Source organism: Ochotona curzoniae, unplaced genomic scaffold (genome assembly GCF_017591425.1).
Source record: "Ochotona curzoniae isolate NIBS_2020 unplaced genomic scaffold, NIBS_Ocur_1.0 contig_78, whole genome shotgun sequence".
Lineage (NCBI taxonomy): Eukaryota > Metazoa > Chordata > Mammalia > Lagomorpha > Ochotonidae > Ochotona > Ochotona curzoniae.
In genome coordinates, this window is record NW_024466559.1 from 556,849 (window position 1) to 569,513 (window position 12,665).

Below are 12,665 nucleotides of genomic sequence, written 5' to 3' on the forward strand. Positions count from 1 at the left end.
ACTTCAGCACACGGGATGCCGCGCTGTCTGTTATCCCTGCATCCTGCTCTCCCCGGGGCTTCTCGCGTTTTGTAACTTGCACTTCCTTGCACGTTGCTTTGGTAAGCGGAGCGAGTGGGTACAGAAGACAAGCTTGGGACCGCGGACTCTAGGAATTCGGAGCTTCCTATCCTGATTTTCAGCGACTGGCCAAGCTGCATAGTAGAGGCAGCTGTAAGGAGAGCTGGGTGAAGGGGGCATTCCCTCTGAGGGTCTCTGTGAGTGATGGGACTGGCTGGACACTGTCAAGGAGTCAACCAGGCACACGCCCCGCCCACGCAATTTCTGATCAGCGGGGCCGCAGTGTGGTAAGTAGTTGCTTGTGCTTTCACAATGTTCCACTGATTTATTAAGCTCTGCTCTGGTCCGTGCCACTGGAGGGGAAAAAAAAAAATACATTTTGTTGTTTCAGCTCCTAACTATTTACACAATTTAAAAAATGCACCAAAAAAAAAAAAACCACTTTGATTTACCTGGAAAGTTTTGGGTTTTTTTTTTTTTTTAAGCTTGAATCTGTCTGCGAAAGCCTTAAAAAAATTCCTGCGTTGGAATAATAGTTACCTTGGTCAAATAAAAAATCTCAGGTGAAGTCACTGGAAAAAATATGAGCATTCGTTGAGACCATAGCTTAATCACTGTAAAATGAAAAAGCAGTGGAGGATCCCTTCTGAAAACGAGGCGGCGTGAAAAAGTCAAGTGCACATTTGCTGAGTGAAAGGCTCAGATTTTATCTTTGCCAATTTTCTCTCCTATGGAAGAGGGAAGTCTCCATTTTCAGGCACCATTGAAATGCGTGTATCGTTTTGTTCAATTTCACCGTACGAGAAATGGATTTTGCTCAGCTTCTCCATCTGTATGCCACTGTCGGCGTAGGAAGTGCTGTGTTGTGACCCTCGGGAGTGGAACATGTGGCTTTAGCCGCCACTGCTGGAACAGTTCAGAAAGCATCTGCCCTTTGTGCTAGGTGACACATGTCGGAGCAACACAAAACGTAAGCCAAGTCAGCCGACCTGAGCCCTGCGCGTAGCATAGTAGTTCTGGTTAATTTGACTTGGGTTTAGCCAGAATTCACTACAGTGTAAAATGAAGATCCATTTTCCGTAAGCTTGCCTTACACGATTATTCCAGTGTATTTTTTGCTATGTGAAATCCCATACTGTTCTTGCTGAAGCTAGAAGGGCGGCAAGGACACTTGACAGATACATCAGTCCACTGTGTTGCACTTCAAATGGTATGTGAAGTTTTCTTCCTGGTAAACAAAGAACAGAGAAGCTTTCAGTCAGAAGTTTTGTAGTTTTTTACCCTGGTACCCCAACATTTCAGAATAAATACTGGTCAAAATGAACACAGTGTGTTTAAAACTCTGTTCCAGTTGTGACTTCCAATCTGGTAACGACCACGACTGGCTGCTCAGCTGGTGGAAAAAAGCCACTTTATGCACGAAGCCGGTTTGCCTCACCTGTGGCCAGTTTGCCTCTCATCTATACACAAGGGTCTTCAAAAAGGGCAAGAAAAATAAGTAGTGGGTGTGTGGGGAACCATGCATGGATTCCAGCTTTGGGGGAGCAGGGTGTACCAAAATAAGCATCTTTTAGTTCCATCTTTTTCCAGGAGTATTTTCGGTCTCCCTCATGAATACGGTTCCTCTTGCCATTCCCTCTTCTCATCCCCACACACAGAGGAGTGACTAAGCTGAGAGATGTTAAGTGCAGAAATGCTATGGGCGAACTAGGAGGCAGGGCGGCCCCCAGGTATCTCACTGGGCGTGTCTGTGCTTTGGTTGTAATTTCAGTTGCGCAGCTAGCACCTGCACATGAAGCCCTCTGGCATCTCCACCCGCAGACCGCCAGCAGAGCCACCAAGAGCAGACTACCACCCGACGGATGTCCGTCCTTGGCTCTTTCCCTACGCTTGCACATAAAGGAATGCAAACAGAAAATTATGTCTTGATTTGTGTGAGTTTTAAATAAATGGGACCACACTGTGTACACCGTGTGGATACACACCCACACGGCTGTTAGCCAGCGACTTGCCTGTTTACCCAACGGTTTCATGGAGAACTTTCGTGTTAGTCTGTAAAACTGTAGCTCCTTCTTTCTGTGAATTAATGCCCCACAACCTGTTTAGCCATTCTCCCCAGGAACAGTTCTATCTTTTCAATTTTCATTGTTATAAATTGACCACATGGTTCTTCTTGTGCATGATAAGCATTGTTGTGAAAGCAGCTACAGAGAAGCAGAATTTCTGGGTTTTTCAGGTTTGCTGCAGATTGCTAGATTTCCCTCCAACTAACGCCCAGGCTGACATGGGCAGGCCCCATAGCCTCATACACTACCTAGAATTCCATATGTTCAGTCTTCATAAAGTTTTCCTGGATGATGATTTAAATCGAATCGCATTGTTGGAGAACTTTTTCCGTTAATTTGCATTTGTTAATCAACTCACTGTTACTCTAGTCCATCTTAGCTGGCCTATTGATTTATAAAGCTCATTTGGAAACCATTGTCTCCTGATTTGTGTGCTAATGTGATTTGTGACATGCCATCTGTTGATTTTGGCTTTGTCCCATGGGAGGTTTAAATGTGAAGACGGGAACGTTTCTTCCTTTTGGGATTCTAGGTTTTGCATCTTGGCCTGCAAGACTTTTCCCCTATCTTCTTCTAATGCTTTAAAAAATCATTTGGTTCTTTAATCCAGCAGGAATTCATTTTTGTACATTGGGAGGTGGAAATCTAATTTGATATATGTTTTTTTTTTTTTGGTTTCCTAGTTCAAAAATTGATCATTCCTGGAAGACTTTTTTTTAATGTGATTCTCCCCTACTGATTTGAATCAAACATACACAGTGAACTCTTATCCAAGTGCAGCTCGGTCCAACAAGACTTTAAAGAGTTGTTGCAAATACCCAATATCCTGCAAGCCCCTTTCGGCTTTCATCCTTGGAAGTCATCTCCAGTGTTTTAGTGTCTGCACTGGCAGCGTGCGTCAGGATGGCTGTCAACACGCAGTGCTCAGGGAAGATCCAATCACATTCTCAACCTCAGTTCTCAGCTCAGAAGCAGGTGAGCAGCTTCCTGTAGCTGCACTCTTCAAAGTTCAATGTCCGAAGTTCAATGTCCGAAGTTCAATGTCCCTGGCTTTTCAAACACGTCATGTAATGAAGACATTAAAAATATAGAGTTATTTATACAAGCTGATGAATTCCTGGACCATGGTTGGAACAAATAGAACACATCTTTCTCCATTGTGTGTGAGATGTGAGTGAGATTTTTTCCTTACAACACAGCTAGTCGGGAACCCTGGATGATGGTTATTGAGGAGTCAAATTCATTGTCAACAACAAGTACACATATTTTCGAGTACAAGTAGAAGCAGTAAACAACTAGTCTGATCTGGATGGGTTGAGATCTTGTTCTGTCCCCCTAGAACAGAATCTGATGTCCTCTGGAACTGACACAACTCATATTCTGTCTTGTTCCAAAAGTGTCTTGAGTGATCTCCAGCAATGACTTCGACGCAAGCAGGAAAACCCACTCCACGTGGGGCACGTACGAGCACCTGCAGGACGCCCGCTGCCTGTACAGACTAAGGCTCACCTAGCTTACAAAGTCAGTTTGCCTGTATATCAGAATGCACATTGGGCATAAACTCAGGCAAAACTTGTGACTCTCAGGGGGAAGACCCGATAGGCGGGATCCAATGATGTCAGGACATCAGGACCTTTTCAAGATTTTAACTCCTCTTTGTGCTTCAAACTGATCTTTTGGTTGTCTCTTCCCAAGTGCTGCTTTAACCTTTGTCTGTGTAGCGTATGTGTAAGCTCGCTTCAGCCTAGCGGATGCACTGCCTGTACAGCTGAGCTGAAACGCAGTGGTTCCTGGAAGACCTGGACCCTTCAGAACACAGAGCCCTGGAAGGAAGTCGGAGGGGGATCCCATTCTCCCGCTCCCCTTCCTCCTGAGGCCGCACTGCCAGCTATTGGCTGCCCAGCCTAGTCCTGTCCAACATTTTTTGGATGCTGTGTTTTCAACTTAAGCAGACTCCCTCCTCTCTCCTTCCCTTCCTTTCCCTCCTCCTTCCCTTTCCTCCCTCCTGCCTTCCTTCCTAGTTGCTGCTTCACCTTTAGGAACAGTATTCACATTTGGGTTCTGATGCTTGCATTTTTTTTTTTTTTGCAGTCATGGAAACACGGTGATTAATTTTGGATAATGATTTTCTGGCTGACCCCCCCCCCCTTCCTACCCTGCCCTGTCATTGCTCCAAGAAAAAAAAAAAAAGCTTCTATAAGATTGGAACTTTTTTTTTTATTGTTTTCTTTTTAATAACAATGGTAAATATTTATGGGTCCCTTGCATGCAAAAGCTGGTGCCAAGAACTGGACCGAATTTGGTGTTAAAAGACACAATGTGTTGTTAGGGCAGCGCTAAACAGATCACCTCGCCTAAGGCTTTGAGGGGGTCTGAGATACACATTGCTTCACTCCAGTGCATCTGTAAATCACCTCCGGAAGTGCACAATGGCCCTTTTACTTGTCTGCTAAAAGTTTTGTGACATACTACCAATATCCTTCCTGAAAACATGCAAAATGAGTGCATTATTTCACAAATTTGAGCCTGGTTGAAAAACAGCATTATTATTATTATTTTACCTTATATCATATTTTTCCTTCATGTTTGATGCCAGAAGCCTCTGGATTTTAAGAGAGAGATTTTAGGGCTTCCAAGGAGGGGAAAATGCTAACAGGAAATGCCCTGAGGCTGGCTCAAGATCTTCCCTGCCTTCCTGCCCTCACACCCTCCACTTGCACACTTTTCTCAGAGACAGTGCTGTGGGGAGAGGGAGGTCGGAGGAGAGCGGTGTTTGGGTGAACTTGTCCAGTGTGGCAGCGGGGGAGGTAGCAGGGCACACAGAATCCACAACATGAAGAGACTGGCTATTGGCCAACGTCCTGGCTCCTAGAACTACAAGCCTGGCAGCAGGTGCACAGGCAGCAGCAGCCTGGTGTGCCATGAGCCTGAGTGATCAGCCATCTTTTTGTCTTAAATACGCTCTGTGGTTGTCGGCTGCCATGAGTCCTATGTTCAAGGTAGTTTAGACTGTGAGAAAGGGAAAAGAAAACGAAAGTGTTAGGCCAAGGAAGTGTGTGATTGAAGTCGCCAGAAGTCGGCGAGCGTTTTGTGCTACCCGAAGTTCAGTTTCTTCTTGGACTTGCAGTAACAGTCAGCTCAAGATGTCCCTCCTGCTGCTCTTCTAGACGCTTCTACAAGACGGTGTGGTAAGGATGTCTTTAAAGTTTTTCCCCCTTTTGGATTGCATGGCTACTGCTTTCGCTGTGCTCATGTTGTCTCCCAAGCCTGTGACTCCCTGTAATTCCTACCAGTACCCTTTGGAATGCTTCCACTCAATGCTGTGGAAGAAAGTACACCCGCACAGAATTGCCCTAAATCAGCAAGTTGATGTGTTTTGCGACTGGGATTTGAACTTGATCATGGCAGCCAGAGGGGTTTGCAAGCAGACTTGCCTTTGTATGTTACTTTTTAAATTATACATAGGAAGATGAGAGAAAGACCTGTTTAAGTCCTTGACCCCAGAATTATAGGAGTAGCTAAATGTGTGACTGCAGGCCATTTGACTCCTTGCTAAACAGCAGGGAAACCCAATATCAGTGCATTTGAGGTTTTTAAGAAAAAAAAAAATCTTATGTATTTGCAAAGTGGGGTAGAGCTGAGGGAACCTTCCATCTGTTTGTTCTCTCCCAAATGCCTAGCGAAGCTAACAGCAGGAACCCAATCACTTCAGTCATCATCTGCCGCCTCTCAGGATGGGCATTTGTAGGAAGCTGGAGTGAGGAGCCAGAGCCAGGGGTTCGTCCTGGCACATCAGACATCCTGGAATGCCCGCATCCCACATCAGCACTGCTTGGAGTCCTGGCTGCTCCAGCTCCCATCCAGCTTCCCGCTCATGGCCTGGGGGAAGCAACAGAGGATGGCCCAAATGTTTGGGCTCCTGACAGCCGTGTGGAAGACCTTGATGCAGTTCCTAGCTCCTAACTTAAGTATGTCCCAGTGCCGCCCACTGTGGTCATTTGGGGAGTGTACCGGCAGATGGAAGATTCAGTCTCTCCCTGTGTCATTCTGTATTTTTGCCTCATACTTTATAAATACTATCTATAGTCATTGCTGAGTTCTCTATGGACCCTGTCCACCTGCAGAACATGCTTGCCACTGGACAACGGAAACCAGCTGTTCTGCCACGGTGATCCTGTAGCATCACTGGCTGCAGGCAGGTGGACACAGAGCCTGACTGTACGAGCTAACTTAGGTAGTGGGTGCGCTTCTCCATGTGCCTTACTTTCATTTGTCACAGTCGTCAGGCCTGCCCCTAATGTTTGTGGAGCCCCAGGCAAGAGAACGCCCACATACCATATGTCCAAATAGTTCAAAGCAATAAATCAAGGGTGCACTGCCAGCCGAAGTAGTCCTTGTCGGTCTACCTTGGCAAACAAACCATCACACTGCAGTCAAATACAGCGTGTCAAGTTGGGAAATATCAAAGGCAAATTTTAATCGTTACTGCACTTGCTAGGATATTGTGGTGTTGGGTTTCTGATGTGGAGATGAGTCACAAAAAGAAATGGATATCATTCGCAACTTGTTACGTGTTTAATTATTTTTCTTGTCATTTTAGCAAAAACTACTCGTTGTGTCATTTCCATTGGCATTCTCTCATTAACTGTGCTTTGAAAGGTTACAATGAAATGATATTCTAAAACTGTCCAAAATTTGAACACATGTTCATCAAAAAGGCACTTTAAAATAATATGGAGACATTTAAATTAATTATTGCTAAAATGTTATTTTCATCCTAAAATATCTAAATCATTTGTACCACTAAGAAGAAACATTATCGTTCATGAATACAAAATTCCAAATACAGTTGAAATCTTATGGAAAATTTATCTAAAACATTTGTATGCAAATATAATGTTTTTGTGTTGCTGTTGTTTAGTACACAGCTGGTTTCCTTTTTTTTTTTTTTTCCTAAAATGTACTCACTTGAAAATCTGGATTGCAGAGAGAGAAATAAGAGTACAATTTTCCCTGTGCTGCTTCGCTTCTCAAAATGGTTACAATGGCCAGGGTTGGACCACTCCAAAGCCAGGAACAGCATCACCTGAGTCTCCCACGTGGGTGGAGGGGCCCAAGTATGTGGTCCAACTTTCTCTGTTTTCATTAGAAGGCAGCTGGAATAAAAGTGGAGCAGCTGTGTCCCCACCCGAAAACCTTATGGGATACTGGCATCTCAAACAGAAGCTTAAGCCTCTGTGTCACAACACATCTTTGTTTGTTTGTTTGTTTGTTTGTTCATTTTTAAAGATCTGCTATACTTGGAACAACACCATAATATAGCAGCTTAAGTCTACCTTCAGAGCCAGCAACCCACATGAGCACCCGTTCAAATCCTGGCTATTGCACTTCCAATCCAGCTTTCTGATAATGCACCTGGAAAGGCAGAAAGAGAGAATCTTAGGCCCCAGTACCCAATGTGAGGAAGCCAGAAAAAGCTCCAGGCTTCACACTGACCCAGCTCTAGCAGTTGCAACCATTTGGAAATAAAAGATCTTCTCTCTTTCTCTCCTCTCTCCTCCTCTTCTGTATTTGTAACTGCCTTTCCAAATAAAAATAAGTCTTTAACAATTTCTTAAATTTGCTACAAGGTTGAATCAAAATGAAACCAAACTTATCAAAACCTTAGCATGAGTTTATACCCATGATCCCCAGCCCTGCGAGGACAATGGCAGGTTCACTGTGCAGTCTCCCCAGGGCAACCTGTGTAATCTTCTATTTCCACACTTTAGGGAATGATGCCTCCACGGAGGCTCTGTCAGTTCTTGGCTCAGCAGGACTAGAAAGAGGGCCCTGTGTGTGTCGGGTGGGTGGCCTCCTCTTCCACACCTGTCTGCTTTCCCACGCACCACGATGCTTGCTAAAATGCAGCCTGTGATCTCCTCAAGTAAGGGGCACTTGATGGACGCTCAGGTACCGGTCCCAATCACACACGCTCAGGGGCAGATGTTCTGGGTTGTGAACTGGTGGTGATGTCGATCCAGTGCTTCTCCAGCCACGTTTTAAGAAAATGGGGCTATAGCAATGGGCTTCACAATTTTTCTGATTGAACACTTTGTAGATGATACAGGCACGGTATTGTGCTAAGATATGATGTCAATTGTTTAAACGTAGCCAAATAGTGTTGGGGACAGATTTTGTGACACAGAAGGTTAAGCTGTCGCCTGGGGTGCCTGTCTGCCACGTTGGCGTATCAGATCAAATCCTGGCTCCTCTGCTGGATTGGAAGTGCAGAGGCCGGGATTTGAACTGGCACTTAATACGGGGTGCTCACGTCCCAGACAGCAGCTAACCCGCTGCTCCACAATGCTGGACCCTGTTTTAATCTATATTGGGTGAATCCTATCAAAGTATTGTGCTCACTGCTGTAATTGTTTTATCTTTCCACCTTCATATTGAAGACATCAGCAGTTTACACACACTAGCACCAATAGTACCAGTTTTGTAAACGTTTCTTTCACAGGGAGCTTCATTTTCTCATGTTGATTACTAGTTAGCCTCCCTTCACAATGCTTTCAGTTCTAAAAGGCAGACTTTCAGGAAAAGCCACAAATTTCTGCCTTTATAGTTTAACTTTCAGCTCCAACCACAAATTATGCTCAGGGTTTGCTTGAAATTATGCTATTCCTTCTTCCTGGATATCAACCAGCTGCCATAAATTAATTATCACCTTCTTCTTTTCAAAAAAAAAGGGACATTTCAAATTTTCTGTGACTCAGCGAGGTTTCCAAACAGGTCTGAAAATTCTGTTTGCATGACTGTAAGGTGGAATAAGAGTTTCAAGGGGCAATATAAATTATATATGACACAATGAAGCACATTTCCGGGTCACAGTCAATAGCTACTTTCTCACGTTGCATGTCACATTACCTGAAGGGGGCAGATAATGAATACTCTGTGTGTGTGAGAGAGAGAGAGAGAGAGAAAGAAAGAAAAAGAGAGAGAGGGTATTAAGTAACCGTGGGTTAGATTTCCATTGGCTTTCGAAACCCTTGGAAGGTGAATCAAGTACTGAGACTTGAGCCTGAAGCTTAGGAGACAAAAGGGAAATGTGCAAACTACAAGACTGCCCAGAAAGGGGCAAAGCCTTGATGTGGGAGGTAGCGTCCTACAACAATGGCTTCGGGGCTCATCCGATGAAAATGGAGTTGTCTCACTTGGCAGCTCAGAGCACCTCAGAGGGAGGGATGACTTGGGGCTGCTGCTCAAGCTGGACTCTTCCCTGTGACAAGGGGTGACTGGGATGGAGCACCCAGGGGTCAGGCACCGTTCAAGTGTGCTGGTCAGTCTTCTGCAGATAGGAGCTTGACGTTCCAGCGCTACCAAGGAGCCTAGTGGGCTTGGATAATGACCATGACCTTGTAGGTATGAGCAGTGAGAGTGTTGGTCTGGTCCTGGAGTACAATAACCAATGATCCCACCTGGATGATTGCTCTGTTTCTTCCTCTTTTTATAAAAATCGTTATTCATTTTATTGGAAAGGTAAGTACAGAAAGAAGGAGAAACAGAATCAGATCTTCCATCCACTGGTTCACTTCACAAATGGCCATCAACAGCTGAACCGATCCAAAGCCAGGAGCCAGGAGTTTCTTCCAATTTTCTTATGCAGGTGCATGGTCCCAAAGCTTTGGATTGTCTTCTGTTGCCTTCCCAGGCAATAAGCAGGGAGCTGAATGAGAAGCAACTGGGATACAAACCGATGTCCACATGGGATACTGGCACTTGCAGGGTGCAAGTGTCATTTAACCATTGAGTCATTGTGCTGGGCCAGACTGCCCTCTTCTGAGACAGAGGGGGTCGCGTGGCTGCTAAAGGCTTCGTATAGTGGAGGTCTCCCTGCCTCCTGTGGAAGCGGCAGCCATCTGTCTGACATCTGCACACAGTCCAGAGGTGGACCTCGCTGAAGTCATTAGGGATCCTGCAGAGCACTGGCTTCCACAGCAGTCAGTCTGCAGACTTCTTGGCAAGGGCCGCCCAGCTGCATGTTTGTGTGTCGCTTCCTATGCCACTGATAGATACGGAAGCAGCAGCTGGAAGTTTTCTTGGACCAATGTAAATATTAGTTTGTGTTCTGGAAGGCTCCGTGTGAAGGCATCTGACCGTGTTAGGCACTCGATTAGATTCTTAAGATTCAGTGTGTCAAAGACCAAGAGAAAGCTACAGTCTAGCAAGAAACTGCAAGTGGATAGGCAATTAGTGCGGTGAGTTGAGATGGCATATTGCTGCTGGAAACAGCTGTGCAGCATATTGAAGGAGACAGAGAAAGCTTCCAAGAAGGAATGGTTTGGAGCTACTCAGGGGCAATAGTATGGTAAGAGGAGACATCCTGGGGAGTTCTCCTATATTGATTTATCCTAGACTTATGATATATACTCATCAGTAAATATTTTTAAAAGTCTATCGATACAAATTGGATAACACTTTTGCAAGTTGTTTTGTTATCTGCTTTATTTAGAGATTTGTGTATTCATTTCTTTGAAACTATAATATAGAGGGACACACACACACACATACACACACAGCCCTAATATCTTCCATCTGCTGATTTACCCCCTAGATGGCCTCAACAGCTGGATCAGGGTGAAACCTAGAGTTAAGAGCTTCTTCCAGGTCTCTCATGTGAGTGTCAGGACTCCCAACTGTTGTGCCATCTTCTATTCCTTTCCTAGGCAAAATACCGAGGAGCTGGATTGGAAGTGGAATAGCTAGGACTCAAACCAGTGTCCATGTGGGATGCTGGAATTGCAGGACGTAGTTTTGCTTGCTATGCCACAATGGGTTTGTTTTCATTACAACGTTTTGTAACGAGGACTGTTTCTACAGACTATTTATTGAACAGGAATTTAAAAGGCTCTTGAGAACCGAGATAATCCATATTTTCACATCCAGCCAAGGCCCCTGTTAAACCAATATTTTTAAAATTAAAAAGAAGTATTCCAGAGGCAGAAAGAAAAGAGATAGAGAAATCTTCCATAGACTGGTTCACTGCCCAGGCAAGAGCCAAGGTCAAATCCAGGAGTCTGGAAGTCTGGGTCCCCCCTGTGGGTGGCAGGGACGCAAGAACTTGAGGCATCATATACTGCCTCCCAGGATAGGCATCAGCAGGAAGCCGGATCAAAAACAGAGGCACTGAGACTGGAGCCAGGCACTCAGCTACGACACGCAGGTGTCCAAGGGCTGGCGTACACTCTACCGTGCCAAATGCCTGCCCCACATATTTGTAAATGCCCTTGGTGGGCATATTTTATGATGAACAGTATGCCTGACCTGAAATTCCAGTATTTTGTGAGATTTTAAAAAACTTTTTAATTGACGCTAAGAATTTTGAATAGCTGGAAATCATGTTTACTAAGGGTTTGATTAGGATTTTAATTCAATGTGCACTGAACTTTTCAAAATTTATATCATCACATTTGGAGTTACATCTGTGAGGAGAAATTTTTCTTGGAAGAATTTCTACTTTACAATGCAGGTTTTTATGGTCCTGAAGTTATATCACCCATGAAGTTGACATATATATATATGGTGAACATTATATTAAATAGCATTCTCTTCTGCAGAGCCTTAGTAAAATGTTTCAAGCAGTAAAACTATTGGATTTATTTAGTAGAGTTTAACAGACTCTGAGAGAGCTACAAACTCCACACTTATCACATCTAATTTTTAGGATTTACCACTGAAAGCCTCATTCTTCAATTTCAGATCCAGAGATGATCCTACATGCCAGATGCTTTCCATTAACAAGAGGTGTTCCGAACTCATAAAAGTGAGAGAAGTTGATGCCCATGAGGCACATATTTCAATCGTAGTCCTTCTGCTAGTTTGGGGCTTGGCGGATGGTTTAGGATTCCACAAGTGTCGTATTTAGATGGTTCGTGTTTGGGGGGATGGAAAGAAGCAGGAGAACTAAATGGACACCTGCTGCTTGCCGTCCGTGCAGTGCTGAAGAGCAAGACCCTCAGACGGTGGTGTGCATAAACTCGCTCGGGAGAGTTGCTCAAATCTCTCCAGCTCAGACACTGTTGCCCCGAGATCCTCTGCTCCTCCCAAGCTCAACGGGGGTCTGCCAGTCCAAGGGCCAAGCTTCGGACAGCAAGAGTGGAAAGAATTCAGGGAAAGTTTCATTGGACCCTTATTTTCATGTCTTCAAAAAAAACAAATAGCACCCAATGAAATGCTCCTAAGGATGATCTTGGGGCATTATTTGGAGAACTATTTCTTAAGCCCAGAAGAATTCTATTTCTGTCACACATCTTTATAGCATGACTATAAGTAAAACACTACTACCTGTAATGGCAATTTAGGGCATAATTGTTGAATTTTTCTAGTGATGAATTTTAATACAACCTTTGAATTTTCTCCACTACGCTTCTTCTTCTCTTCCTCCCCCTCCCTTCTCTCCTCTTCCTCCTCCTCCTCCTTCCTTCTTCATAATGACTGCCCCCTACACAAGAGATTCAGTGAAACTTAGCAATGGATTCCAAGCAAACTAAGAACCAC